The sequence below is a fragment of the Papio anubis genome, chromosome 4 (assembly GCF_008728515.1).
Source record: "Papio anubis isolate 15944 chromosome 4, Panubis1.0, whole genome shotgun sequence".
Taxonomy (NCBI): domain Eukaryota; kingdom Metazoa; phylum Chordata; class Mammalia; order Primates; family Cercopithecidae; genus Papio; species Papio anubis.
In genome coordinates this window covers 23375791-23388407 of record NC_044979.1, presented here as the reverse complement: position 1 = coordinate 23388407, position 12617 = coordinate 23375791, and the positions used below count along the sequence as shown (strand labels likewise).

General features: G+C 45.3%; 1 protein-coding gene across 3 annotated transcripts in view; it reads right to left on the bottom strand.

Moving 5' to 3' along the window:
* WDR91 (WD repeat domain 91) overlaps positions 1 to 12617 on the bottom strand; it is a 133105-nt gene that overhangs the window by 42198 nt on the left and 78290 nt on the right. The gene's annotated exons all lie outside the window — the stretch shown is intronic.

The following is a 12617-nucleotide window of genomic DNA, read 5'->3' as shown; positions in this document are numbered from 1 at the left end:
CTTGGGAAGTTGAGTCAGGAGAATGGCGTGAACCCAGGAGGCGGAGCGTGCAGTGAGCCGAGATCGGGCCACTGCATTCCAGCCTGGGCAACAGAGTGAGACTCCTTCTCAAAAAAAAAAAAAAAAAAAGGAATTTAAATCAATCCTTCTCAAACTCTTCCACAAAATGGAAGAGCTACAGCTTTCTAGATAGTTATATGAGGCCAGAATTAGCCCGATACAAAATCCAGACAAAGAAAACACAAAGAAAGAAAACTATAGATCAAAATCCCATGATGAACATAGAATGAAAAAGTCCTCAACGAAGTACTATCAAACTGAATCCAACAGCGTACTATAAGGGTTATACACTGTGAACAAAGGATTTAAATAAATATTTCTCCAAGGAAGGTACAAATGGTCAACATGCACATGAAAAGATGCTCAACCTCATTCATCATTAGACAAATGCAAATCCAAACCACAATGAGATACCACTTTAAGCACACTACAATGGTTATAATAAACAGGACAGTAACAAGTGTCAGCATTAATGTGGAGAAATTGGAACACTTGTATGTTGCTGATAGGAAGGTGAAATGATCAGCTGCTTTGGAAAACAGTTTGGTGGTCCCTTGAACAACGAAACATAAAGTTTCCAAGTGACCCAGCAATTCCATTTGTATGTGTATAACCAAGAAAATTGAAAACATGTCCTCACAAAAATGTGCACACAAATAATCATAGAAACATTATTTAGAATAGCCAAAAGTAGAAATAACCCAAGAATGGATAAACAAAATCAATACAAAGAACCGTTATTTGGCCACACACACACAGAAAAAATGAGGCACTGATACATGCTATAACATGGAACCTTCAAAACCTTATGATAAGCAAAGAAGCCAGACTCAAGAGGCCACAGATTGTATAGTCTCTTTTATATGTATGATCCCATTTTTATGAAATGCCCAGAATAGGCATAGCCACAGAAACATAAAGTAGACTGGAGGCTGCAAATCACTGAATGGTAGGGCAATGGCAGGGCAGGGATGGGGAGGGACTGCTAATGGGGATGGGCTTTCTTTTTGGTGTGATGAAAATGTTCTAAAATTAGACAGTGGTGATAGTTGCAAAACTCCATGAACATACTAACAGTCACTGAATTGTACAGTTTAAAAGGGTGAATTTTATGGTGTCAATTCTTTCTCAATAAAGCTGTTATTGAAATGTTGTAGCATCTTTCACCTATCAGACGGACCAGTCCTAAAATCATGACAATACACAGTACTGATGAGGGTATGGTTAAGTAGGTACTATGTATGCTGAGGGTGGTAGTACGAATTGGTACAGCTTCTTTCAGGAGTAATTGTACAGTTTCTACCAATATTTACAATGCATCTACCCTTTGATTTGGCATTTTCAATTTTTGTAATATGAAATATTGGTATATACAGATAGGTAGGTAAAAGATTTGGTAGATTTACAGGCAGATCTGTAAGAATGATCTGTAAGATAAACTGACGGATTGGCAAAATTCTAATAAGGTCTGTTTAGTTGATAATATTGCACCAATGTTAATTTCTTGATTATGATAATTATATCATAGTTAGATAAGTGAATATTAGGGAAAACTGGGTAAAGGGTATATAGGCACTCTAATATTTTTGCGCTTTTTTTCCTAATTTGAAATTATTCTAAAATAAAAAGTCATTAAAAAGAAGATATATTATTAGGTGAAAATGCAAGGTGAAGAACAGTATGTATTCAGTGTGCCATTTGAGTAAGAGTAATGAGGCACTTAAACATATATTCATTTGTATCAGCATAGACTATTTCTAAATAGTTAAATGTGGTTGCCACTAGCAGGGTGCGGTGGCTCATGCCTGTAATCCCAGCACTTTAGTAGGCCCAGGTGGGTGGATCACCTGAGGTCAGGAGTTCGAGACCAGCCTGGCCAACATGGCGAAACCCCGTGTCTACTAAAAATACAAAAATTAGCCAGGTGTGGTGGTGTGCACCTGTAATCCCAGATGCTCAGGGGACTGAGACAGGAGAATCGCTTGAACCCAGGAGTCGGAGGTTGCAGTGAGCCAAGATCATACCACTGTGCTCCAGCCTGGGCTACGGAGCAAGACTCTGTCTCAAAAAAAAAAAAAAAGAGTGGTTGCCTCTGTGGTGACAGGAAGACTGGAGTAGAAATGATCCTTTGTCATTCAGGTTCCAGAGAAACAGAGCCAGCAGGAGAGAGAGAGATTTGTTATAAGAAATTGGCTTACATGATTGAGGGAGCATTCACTAGGCAAGTCTGAAATCCATAGGGAGGGTGATCAGGAGGGGTAGGCTGAAAACTCTCAAACAGGAGCTGATGCTGCAGTCCACAGGCCAAATTTCTTTTTTCTCAGCTCTGCTTTTAAGGCATTTCAACCAATTACATTGAGCCTACCCAGATTATCTAGGGTAACCCACTTTAGTTTAAATCACCTGATAGTAGACATTAATCACAACTACAAATTACCTTCACAGCAACACCTAGATCAGTGTTTGATGAATAACTGAGTACCATAGCTTAGCCAATTGATACATAAAACTATCACCAGGACTTAAAAGTTACAGTGCACTATCTTATTCTGCTTGAACTTTTTTATAACCATGTGTGCGTATTGCTTTTTCCATTTAGAGCAGTGTTATTAGTCCATTCTCACACTGCTTAAAAGAACTACTTGAGATTGGGTAATTTATAAAGAAAAGAGGTTTAATTGACTCACAGTTCCACAAGTTGCACAGGAGGCATGGCTGGGGAGGCCTCAGGAAATTTCAATCATGGCAGAAGGGTGAAGGGAAAGCAAGAACATCTTCAGATGGCAGCAGGGGGGAGAGAGAGAGAGAGAGAGAGAGAGAGAGAGAGAGAGAGAGAGAGAGAAAAGAAGAAAGTGCTACACACTTTTCAAACAACCAGATCTCATAAGAACTCACTGTCATGAGAACAGCAAGGGCGAAGTACACCCCCATGATCCAATCACCTCCTACCAGGTCCCTCCTCAAGTACTGAGGATTACAATTCAACATGAGATTTAGGTGGGGACACAGAGCCAAACCATACCAAGCAGCTACATCAATGTTCCAAAAAGAAAAAAGTAGAGAAAGTGTTAGTGCTCTCTGGCCACGGAGGTCATGATTTCCTTCTCTCAGGCAGCCATCTCTCTCCTCATCCTGTCTCTGCTTCAAGGTCTATATTTACCATCATTGTCTGTCTGTTTCAAAGGACACATCTCCATTTTGCATCTACTTAACCATTTGCAATTTTTTCAATCCCTCACTTTCAAGGGGAATGGCCAGAGTATATAAAGCTGTCTTCATCCTCTTAACCAGTTAAATGGCCCCCTCCATCAAAAGAGAGAACCCTTGACCTCACCCCAACTCCTATGTGAAGTTGGCTATGTGAAGTTGGTCTGTTTATTTCTCACCTACCACCTGGAATGTTGTGGTGAAGAAAGAGAGCCCATGGACCACAACTGAGAGAACTCGCATCAGTCCTGATGGTAGGAGACAGAAGAGAAAATAATATGGAGGTGAAAAGGGGCAATCCCCATGACGACTCTATTTATAATGAAGTGGAGCCACTGGACTCTCATTTTGTTTGGAGAATAAAAAGATAATACAGCCCGAGGTCCCTGCCTTTTATTTCATGAAATGGATAGACACTAACAAGGAGAACAAATTCAGAGGGCTATTCCTCCATTCAGAGGGCTATTCCTCCAACCAGAAAGTTAGGCCCGAGGGGCACAAAAAGGGGTAGCCACCCTGAGTTGGTGTGAATGCAGGGATCTTGGAAGGCTTCCTGGGTGTTGAGCTGGATCTGCAAGGAGGGCATGTACTCCAAATGGGAGAAAAGGAGAGTATTTCCATAGACATAGATCCATAGACAGGATCTATGCCACTGTGCAGGAGGAATTTCAGGGCAGGATCTATGTTGCTGGGGGAGTATTTCAGAGAAGGATCTATGTTATTATAGGCAGAGGGCATTTCTGGACAGGATCTATGTTCCTGTGGTGGGGAGGGGGTGTACTTTAAGGCAAAAGGGTGTACTTTGAGACCCTGCTGCTGGGAGGAAAGGGTCAAGATCAGAGGGTGGTGGTGTGTGTGAATGTTACCAGGGATAACTCATTGTATCTAGAGCTAATGAGAGGCCACCAGGAGGCCCCCAGTGTTCATGGGCAGAGCCTTCTGCCTTGCAGCTGTGGGGAAGATTGAAGTGGACAAGATCCTCATTTTCAATCAAGAAATCAGGCTGCCGCAGGTAAGTAAAGCTTCTTAGTAACTTTCCCCCCAGGACGACATTTTTTCTGGGTGCACATCTGCTTGTGTGTGTGGCAGTGGTTGGGGTGGGAGGTGGGGTGACTACATGAAAGGTTGCGGCAGGTCAGAGGTCAGTTTCCAAACCACTCTGTGTCATCTTGGTGCAAGGATAAGGCTCCCCAAGACAGAGCTTCACAAACTCCTAGGTCCCCAGCAACACTGCAGGTAGTGCTGGTGGTGGGCAGGCCCAAGAGAGAGAAGTCAGGGAGTGGGGGTGGAGTGGGGCAGTGATAAGCACTTTAAAGCCCTCAGTGACCCTAGATCGAGGACTGCGTGAGAGCCAGAAGGGTGGCAGCCGACCCAAGCAGAATTTTGGAGTGAAATCAACATTTTAAATTTTCCTAGAAACGCCTGTCTCTACAAAAAATTAAAAATTAGCATGGCGTGGTGGTGCAGGCCTGCAGTCCCAGCTACTCGGGAGGCTGATGCAGGAGAATCGCTTGAGCCCGAGAATTCGAGGCTACAGTGAGGCTGTAGTGCACTCCAACCTGGGCGACAGAACGAGAACCTGTCTCAAAAAAAAAAAAAAAAAAATGCTAGAAAGTGAGAATGAGAATTGACCCTTACTGGAAGGTTTTTATGTTTTTATGTGACAGTTTCTTTATGTGTGGGACACCATCTCACTGACGTCAAACTTCCTGAGTGTCTAAGCCTGCCGGGTACCCTATTGCGTGCTTTCCATAGGGGCTCGTTGATAGCCCTCTCATTCCCTGCGAGGTGGATTCTAATCCAGAATCCCCTGCTACGCCTGCTAAGCGTGTGACCCCTGTTTCACCCCTGCCTCAGGAGTGAAGGAGCTCACCGATCAGATGGCAGCAAGGGGGCGCCTGGGCGGAGCCATGCTTCTTGCACCGTGCACCGGCCCTGAGCCAGGCAGTTCGAGGGACTTGGTCCTGCATCTGCTACCAAATGTGCAGAGACTCGCTGGTACCCCCACCAGTGTCAACCAGATATAGTGGGATCATGAGCATCACGAAATATTTCAGGATATAAGGACATAAGCAAAAAGAAGCCTAAACTAGAGTACATCTATATTTGGGGAGGAAAAATGAATTTTTTTTTTCCAAACTGAAAGAATACCTACTTCCTACTGCCCAGAGTGAACTCCTTTTCTCTCTTATTCTTGATATTTTAATCTGAGCTATTAAAGGTCCCTTCTCTGCACCCCGTTTTCTCCGCATCCTCTATTTCTTCCTGCCTTATTTTAAATGTTATTCCCCTCTCTCCTTTTTATGCGTCTATTTCCTTCATGCCGTTTTCTCATGTTTTCGCTTGAGACAGCGAGCCTGGTATTTTGATTCCCTTATCTAAGGGGTTTTCCCTAACCCTCAGGACAACCCTGTAAGCTGGTGGCATTGCCCCCATTTGAGGAATGAGAAAACTGGGGCTCAATGCCAGGTGAGTGGAACCAGCTGGAGGGCATCTACTTAGTCCTCCGACGGCACATGAAGGCTGTGTGGCGCCCCCGAGCTGATGACTGACGCGGGGGTCCCCTCCCTGACCCCTCGCGACCCTGTGAGGTGAGAGTCAGCCCCGCCCCTCCCTCTTCTCAGTCCTTTTTCTGTCGCCTTCGAACAACTTGTAACACTGTTTCTTCCACTGCCCACACGCCCATTGGCCCGTCACCGCGCATCTCCATTGGCTGTGGCGGCCGGGGACAGAGCCGCGATTGGTCTCCACTCCTGTAACGAGGTGCCAGGTCTGTTTTCTGACCCAGGCAGGAGCCGCGATCCCCACTCCGGCACACGAGGCCAGGTGACTGCTGTCCCGGGAGTGGGGACGTCGCGTGCACCGTCGGCGAGTAAGTATCCTTTGAACGCTCCTCTCCAGAAAGATGCCCTTGGGCATATGAGTGTTTGTGTAGACGCGAATGAATTCGATGCAGTGGAGCCAAACAGGTGAACTTTTAGCGCGAGGTTCACAGGAGCCTTTGTATCCGTCTTTGTGGCTACCTATATTTTTGAGAGTGATTCTGGATGATGATGATGATTATTATTACTATTATTATTATTATCATTTTGAGACAGAGTTTCGCTCTTGTCACCCAGGCTGGAGTGCAATGGTGCGATCTCAGCACACCACAGCCTCCGCCTCCCAGGTTCAAGCGATTTTCCCGCCTTAGCCTCCCGAGTAGCTGGAACTACAGGTGTGGGCCACTACACCCGGTTAATCTTTGTATTTTTAGTAGAGACAGGGGTTTCACCATGTTGGCCGGGCTGGTCTCGATCTGACCTCAGGTGATCCGTCCACCTCAGCTTCCCAAAGTGCTGGGATTACAGGTATGAGCCACCGTACCCAGCCAATTCTGGATTATTTTTACATAATTTGATATAGATAGAGAATCAAATGAAGCTGCCTGTGGGTTGCAGTACATTATCGAGTGTATTGTATCGTCTGGGGCTTGCTAATGAGAATGGATCACACTCAAATATTTTGTGGACTGATGCTTAACAATGAACATTTCTTTGAAACTTGGAGAAGGTGAGGGCATTTTTTAAAAGTTTAGTCTAGGGAGTTTTTTAAATGTCAGCTCTGAGTGGATATTAAATAGCGTTTTAATAGGAAAATATGTGGTCATGAAAGTATGCTCTGCTTTATAGATGACAATTAACAAAAATATGTCATGTGACAGTGTTAATCCTCACAAAATGCCCTTTTGGAAGAAGGTATCAATGAAGCTGCCTTCTAACTTTGTTAGACTGAAAGGTTATGTTTGGCAAGCTGAGATCTCATGAACAAGCTTGAACACAGCAGTAAGTTTTGGTTTTGTTTGTTCACTTGTTTGCTTTTAGACAGAATCTCACTCTGTCACCCAGGCTGGAGTGCAATAGCACGATCTCAGCTCACTGCAACCTCTGCTTCCCAGGCTCAAGTGATCCTCCCAACTCAGCCTCCTGGGTGACTGGGACTACAGGCACATGACGCCTGGATAATTTTTCTATTTTTGTATTTTTTGTAGAAATGGGGTTTGGCCACGTTGCCCAGGCTGGTCTCAAACTCCTGAGCTCAAGTGATCCTCCTGCTTCAACCTCCCAAAGTGCTAGCATTACAGGCAAGAGCCACCGCACCTGGGCAGCAATAAGTTTTTAAAAGGGGAAAATATGTTAGAGCTATGGCCATTCTGAAATGCCTAATATTATTTTGGGCTCCAGTTTCCTGCAGAATAAATGGGCTTTGCACAGAGAAAGTGTTCAGTAAACATTTGTTCATAAACATAAGTCTCCAAAATTCCTTAAGACGAAGGTTCTCATACTGCTCTGTGATCCATACCCCACTTCTATTGGTTTTGAGTGGCTTATTTTTTTTTATTGCTCCAGATACTCATAGAATCATGATCATGACTTTTTTATTTTGAGACGGAGTTTTGCTGTTGTCACCCAGGTTGGAGTACAGTGGCATGATCTCAGCTCACTGCAACCTCCACTTCCTGGGTTCAAGTGATTCTCCTGTCTCAGCCTCCTGAGTAACTGGGATTACAGGTGCCTGCCACCATGCCAGCTAATTTTTCTATTTTTAGTAAGAGATGGGGGTTTCACCAGGTTGGCCAGGCTGGTCTCGAACTCCTTACCTCAGGTGATTTGCCTGCCTTGGCCCCAAAACGTGCTGGGATTACAGGCATGAGCCACCGCGCCCGGCTGGCAATGACCTTTTAAAAACAAAAACGTTCAGACTATAATCTAGTTAAAGAATTTTTACCTCTTTTATGTAGATAAATAAATTAAGGCCAGACATGGTGGCTCATGCCTGTAATCCCAGCACTCTGGGAAGCCAAAATGGGAGGATCACTTGAGCCCAACCTGGGCAACATAGTGAGACTCCATCTCTACAGAAAAATTTAGCCAGGCCCAGTGGTGCACATCTGTAGTCCCAGCTACTCAGGAGGATGAAGTGGGAGTATCACTTGAGCCTAGGAGTTCGAGGCTACAATGAGCTATGAGCTTGCCACTGCACTCCAGTCTGGGCAATGGAGCGAGACCCTATCTCGAAAGAGGAAAACAACAAGAAAAAAAAATTAAGAACTAGAGGCCAGAGGTGGTGGCTCACGTTTGTAAGGCCAACACTTTAGAAGGCTGAGGCAGGAGATTCACTTGAGCCCAGGCATTCAAGACCAGCCTGGGCAACATAGTGAGACCCCATCTTTATTTATATATATATATATATGTGTGTGTGTATGTGTGTATATATATATGTGTGTGTGTGTGATGTGTGTATATGTGTGTGTGTGTGTGTGTGTGTGTGTGTGTGTGTGTGTGTGTACTAGAGAGATTTCTTGCCTCATCCAAAGTCACAAGGTCACAAGGTGGGTTAGCCTGAAGCTATGGTTATGACCCAGGTCTCAAGCCAATCCATAACCCAACTTGCCTTTCCCTTTACCAGCTCATCCCATCTTTGACTGTGTCTCTGCATCATCCTTAAGATTAGCTTCCTTCAAACTACTATCTCCGTAGTGAGTTCCCTCAATTCTCGCTCATTTTAGGTGCCCAAACATTCACATTCACCTCTCCAAGCATGACCAGTTTTCCAAGTCTGGATAGGATATCCAGCTTCTTCACCCTGTATAATCTTCACTACCTTTCTTAATTAGCAACTGACCAACATCACCTTGAAAGAGATTTTGAAGCCTTCTCAAGGGGTGCGGAGAGGTCTTTTGGGTTAGGGTGGAACTGAGATGTTATTTCCCCTCCACCCACCAAGCTTTTCTCTTAATCTTCATTTTCCTTTAGCTCATTCAACCCAGTGTCTCTGCCCATCCCCATGTTTGGGAGATTTTTGTCTTAGTAGTCCAGGCAATAGAATTCTCAGTGGTTTTAGTTTAGAAGAGGCAGCCAAGAAAGGGAAGCTTGAGTTAATCATCTATGTCTATGCATGGTACCACTTCCTGGGAGGGACACAACTGATGCTTGACACACAGGTCCTGACCAAAGATTTTTCTGAGTTGTTGCCAGAACATGATTGACTTAGAAACCAGTGTGGCCTGGGACTGGGAAACTCATTAAAGGAACTGGGACTTAAACCGGGAATTGAAGGGCAAGTTGGCTCTAGATCCATAGAAACTGCAGACCAGGGCAGACAGAGATGGTGTTATAGATGGAAGGAGGGGCAGTAGGTCATGGAATAAAGATTGGTGAGCAGGGGAGCAAACCAAAGGGGCAATTGGGAGATTCTGAGTTTTCAAGGCTATTAAAATGCAGTTCCAGGCCCTCGGGAGGAGAGTTCCAGAATATTTTCTCTACACTGCTATAATTCCTTACACTGCTGAGAGCAGTTTCTTTGACATACTTTGAACTGCACAGGGCTTTTAGGAGAGCACAGTTTTGTTTTGAAATAACAGATCACTTCTTGATCTCATTTTTACAATAGTTAGCTCCCCCTTTCACAGTATCTTTCACTGCCCCTTCCTAGTCAAACGGCTAATCTTGGAATGAGGCGGAGGGTCCTGCCCTCCTCTCCCCATCCTAGACAGTAACTTCTGAGGCACTTGTTCCAGGCCAGCCAGCCCTTCACACAAGTCACAGGTGCTGACCGGACAGACCCAAGTGTATTATTAGATAAAAAGAGCTCTGTCGGCCGGGCGCAGTGGCTCACACCTGTAATCCCTGCACTTTGGGAGGCCGAGGCGGGCGGATCACGAGGTCAGGAGTTCGAGACCAGCCTGACCAACATGGTGAAACCGCTTCTCTACTAAAAATACAAAAATTAGCCAGGCGTGGTGGCGGGCGCCTGTAATCCCAGCTACTCAGGAGGCTGAGGCAGGAGAATCGCTTGAACTGAACCCGGGAGGCAGAGGTTGCAGTGAGCGGAGATCCATGCCACTGCACTCCAACCCCGGGCGACAGAGCGAGACTCCGTCTCAAAAGAAAAAAAAAAAAAAAGCTCTGTCTAACAAAGATCTACCTAAGACCCTGTCAGGGCCACAGAGAAGAAAAAAATTCCAAGTCAATCGAAATAACTTGGAAAGAATGCCTTGTGAGCAGAAGGCAGGATCTAGAGAGAAGACATTGAAAATCACTCGAGGTCTAATTAAGAGTAACATCTCCAGGGCTTGATTCTGCCCTTAAAGCAGAGTAGGAGGGTCATCTCCCATTCTTCCTGCTGTGTGCCCCTTCCGTGGGCCAGGGGAGGGGTGGAAATTTCCCCCAGCTCCTGACCTGGGGGCGCCTAGGGGCAGGCAAGATGGACGCCACGGCTCCAGGCAGCTTGGCCAGCAGGCTCTGGGGCTGTCCCCTAGGGGCGAGCAGCCCTGGCGGCCCCTAGAGGCGACTGGTGGGAAATCTGCCCCCTATCGGGGAGGCAGAGGACTGCACCCTTGTCCAGGGCTGAAACTGTCCACACAGCCATCCCGGAATTTCAGGCTGAGCTTGTTTGGGCAGAAGGGAGGACACCCAGCACTGGCATTGGGAGAACTCCAGACTCCCTACAAGCCCAGAGGCCTTTGGTGTTAGTATCCTGAGACTGTTAGAGAACTTGAGGTCCTGGGAGGACCCTGTTATTTTTATACCTCTATTCATCTAACAATGCTTCCCACCTGCTTCCCTTTTTATGTATGTTAACCTAAATCCCCTGGTGTCCAGGCACATCTGCTGCTCCTTAATTTAAACAAGTAAAAACAAAAAACAAAAAAAAACCCTACATTCTTCTGTTCAAAAAGTTCTCATTTTCCCTGGGCAGTTCAAAATCTTCACAGTTTCACTTTGCTTCCTATTAAAGATTAGTTGGTGTCTGGAAATTGAAGACCATAAAGGCATAGGCTCTAATCTAACATAACCCCGGAGCTGGGCTTGAGGGGCCTCTGCAGATTCATGCTGTTTTCCCTTGGAAGATACCACAGTGTAACTCCTGGTAACAGATGTGACAGAGGCATGCAGGGACCAGCGGGGGCAACCACAGCATCACTGTTCCCATCTTCCTGCCCTGTTCCAAAAAGCAAAACAAGGAAAAGTCGATACACTGGGGAAGACCAGATTATTGATGAGAAGTTGTTTTCTGACCTAAAAAGTGTTTTAACATCTCACACTGCCTGATTGGGTTTACCATCTCATTGGCCTATTTTCCGTACTAAAACATAGTGGGAAAGGTGTCTTCCATCTCGCTTCCCCATAATCCCTTAATGAAGATTCTGTTTCCAGCTGCTGCCAGCTGTGGTGATGCTTGACACACAAATCAAGAGTTAATGGTGGCTCTCAAATTGTGAAAATATAAGAATCACCTGGGGAGCTGCACGCTGGGTTCAGATCCGATGTTTTCGATGCAGGGCCTGGGCATTTTCAACATTCTCCACATGTGACCCTAACATACCTCAAAATTAACAAACCCGTGGCGGAGGTCATGCATTGTCTCTGTACAGCAGGACTGAGCTCAGCGGGGAGTGGACCTAGTGGAAACCTCTCACTGTAATTCATCAGAAACTCCGGCACTGAGGACCTAATGGGGTCAGGCTCTGTGTTACGCACTGAGGGTACAGAAGGGACGAAGTCGCAGCCTCCCTGTTCAAACAGCAGGCAGGCTAGTGGGGAATAGCTCTCTGAGTGGTGGGGTGAGGCCTGATGGAAGGGTCTATGGCTCAGGTAAAAGGCCCTGGCCCCTGTATCTTATTAAAACAATTACATATGAGTCCCAGAATCGCCTCTCCTAGGGAAGGGCCTCTTGCTTGTAAGCTCAGATGTGACAAAGAAGGACACAGTGATCACCTCCAGAACCCACTAGAGGCAAGATAAGGCAAAATGGCTTTCACTTCTCTGTCATTGGGTGACTTCTTGCTTGCACAGGTGGTAAATTGAATTTTCTTGTTTTCTTTTTTTTTTTCCTCGAGGTGTATCACAAAAAAATTCACGAGTCTAAAGTGTACCCCTTGAGGGATTTTTTTTCATATGTATACACCTGCGTAACTACTACCCACATAAAAGAGGTGGCATTCTTAAGGTAGAAAAAGACCTCACAGTGGGACAAGTACCTGTTTGGCTTTGAACAGACTAAAGTAAAGCCTGAGATCTCAGGATATGGCTGCTTTCCTTGGCCACGCTTAAAATTAACCCCTGAAATTAACAAGTGTCTGGTGAGTACCTGCAATGTGTTGGAACCTTTCAAGGTAAGTCCCAGGACCCCTCAACTGTTAAGTCCTATATGGGTGGTTTGCAATTTTAGGAGTTGAGCTTCAATAACAGAATTTGTGTTGACCGTGTATAATCTCCATCTACTTTTCTTAATTAGCAATTGACCAACATCACCTTCAAAGGGCTTTTGTAAACTTGTCAAATTTCTCTCACTGTAAATCTCACCAA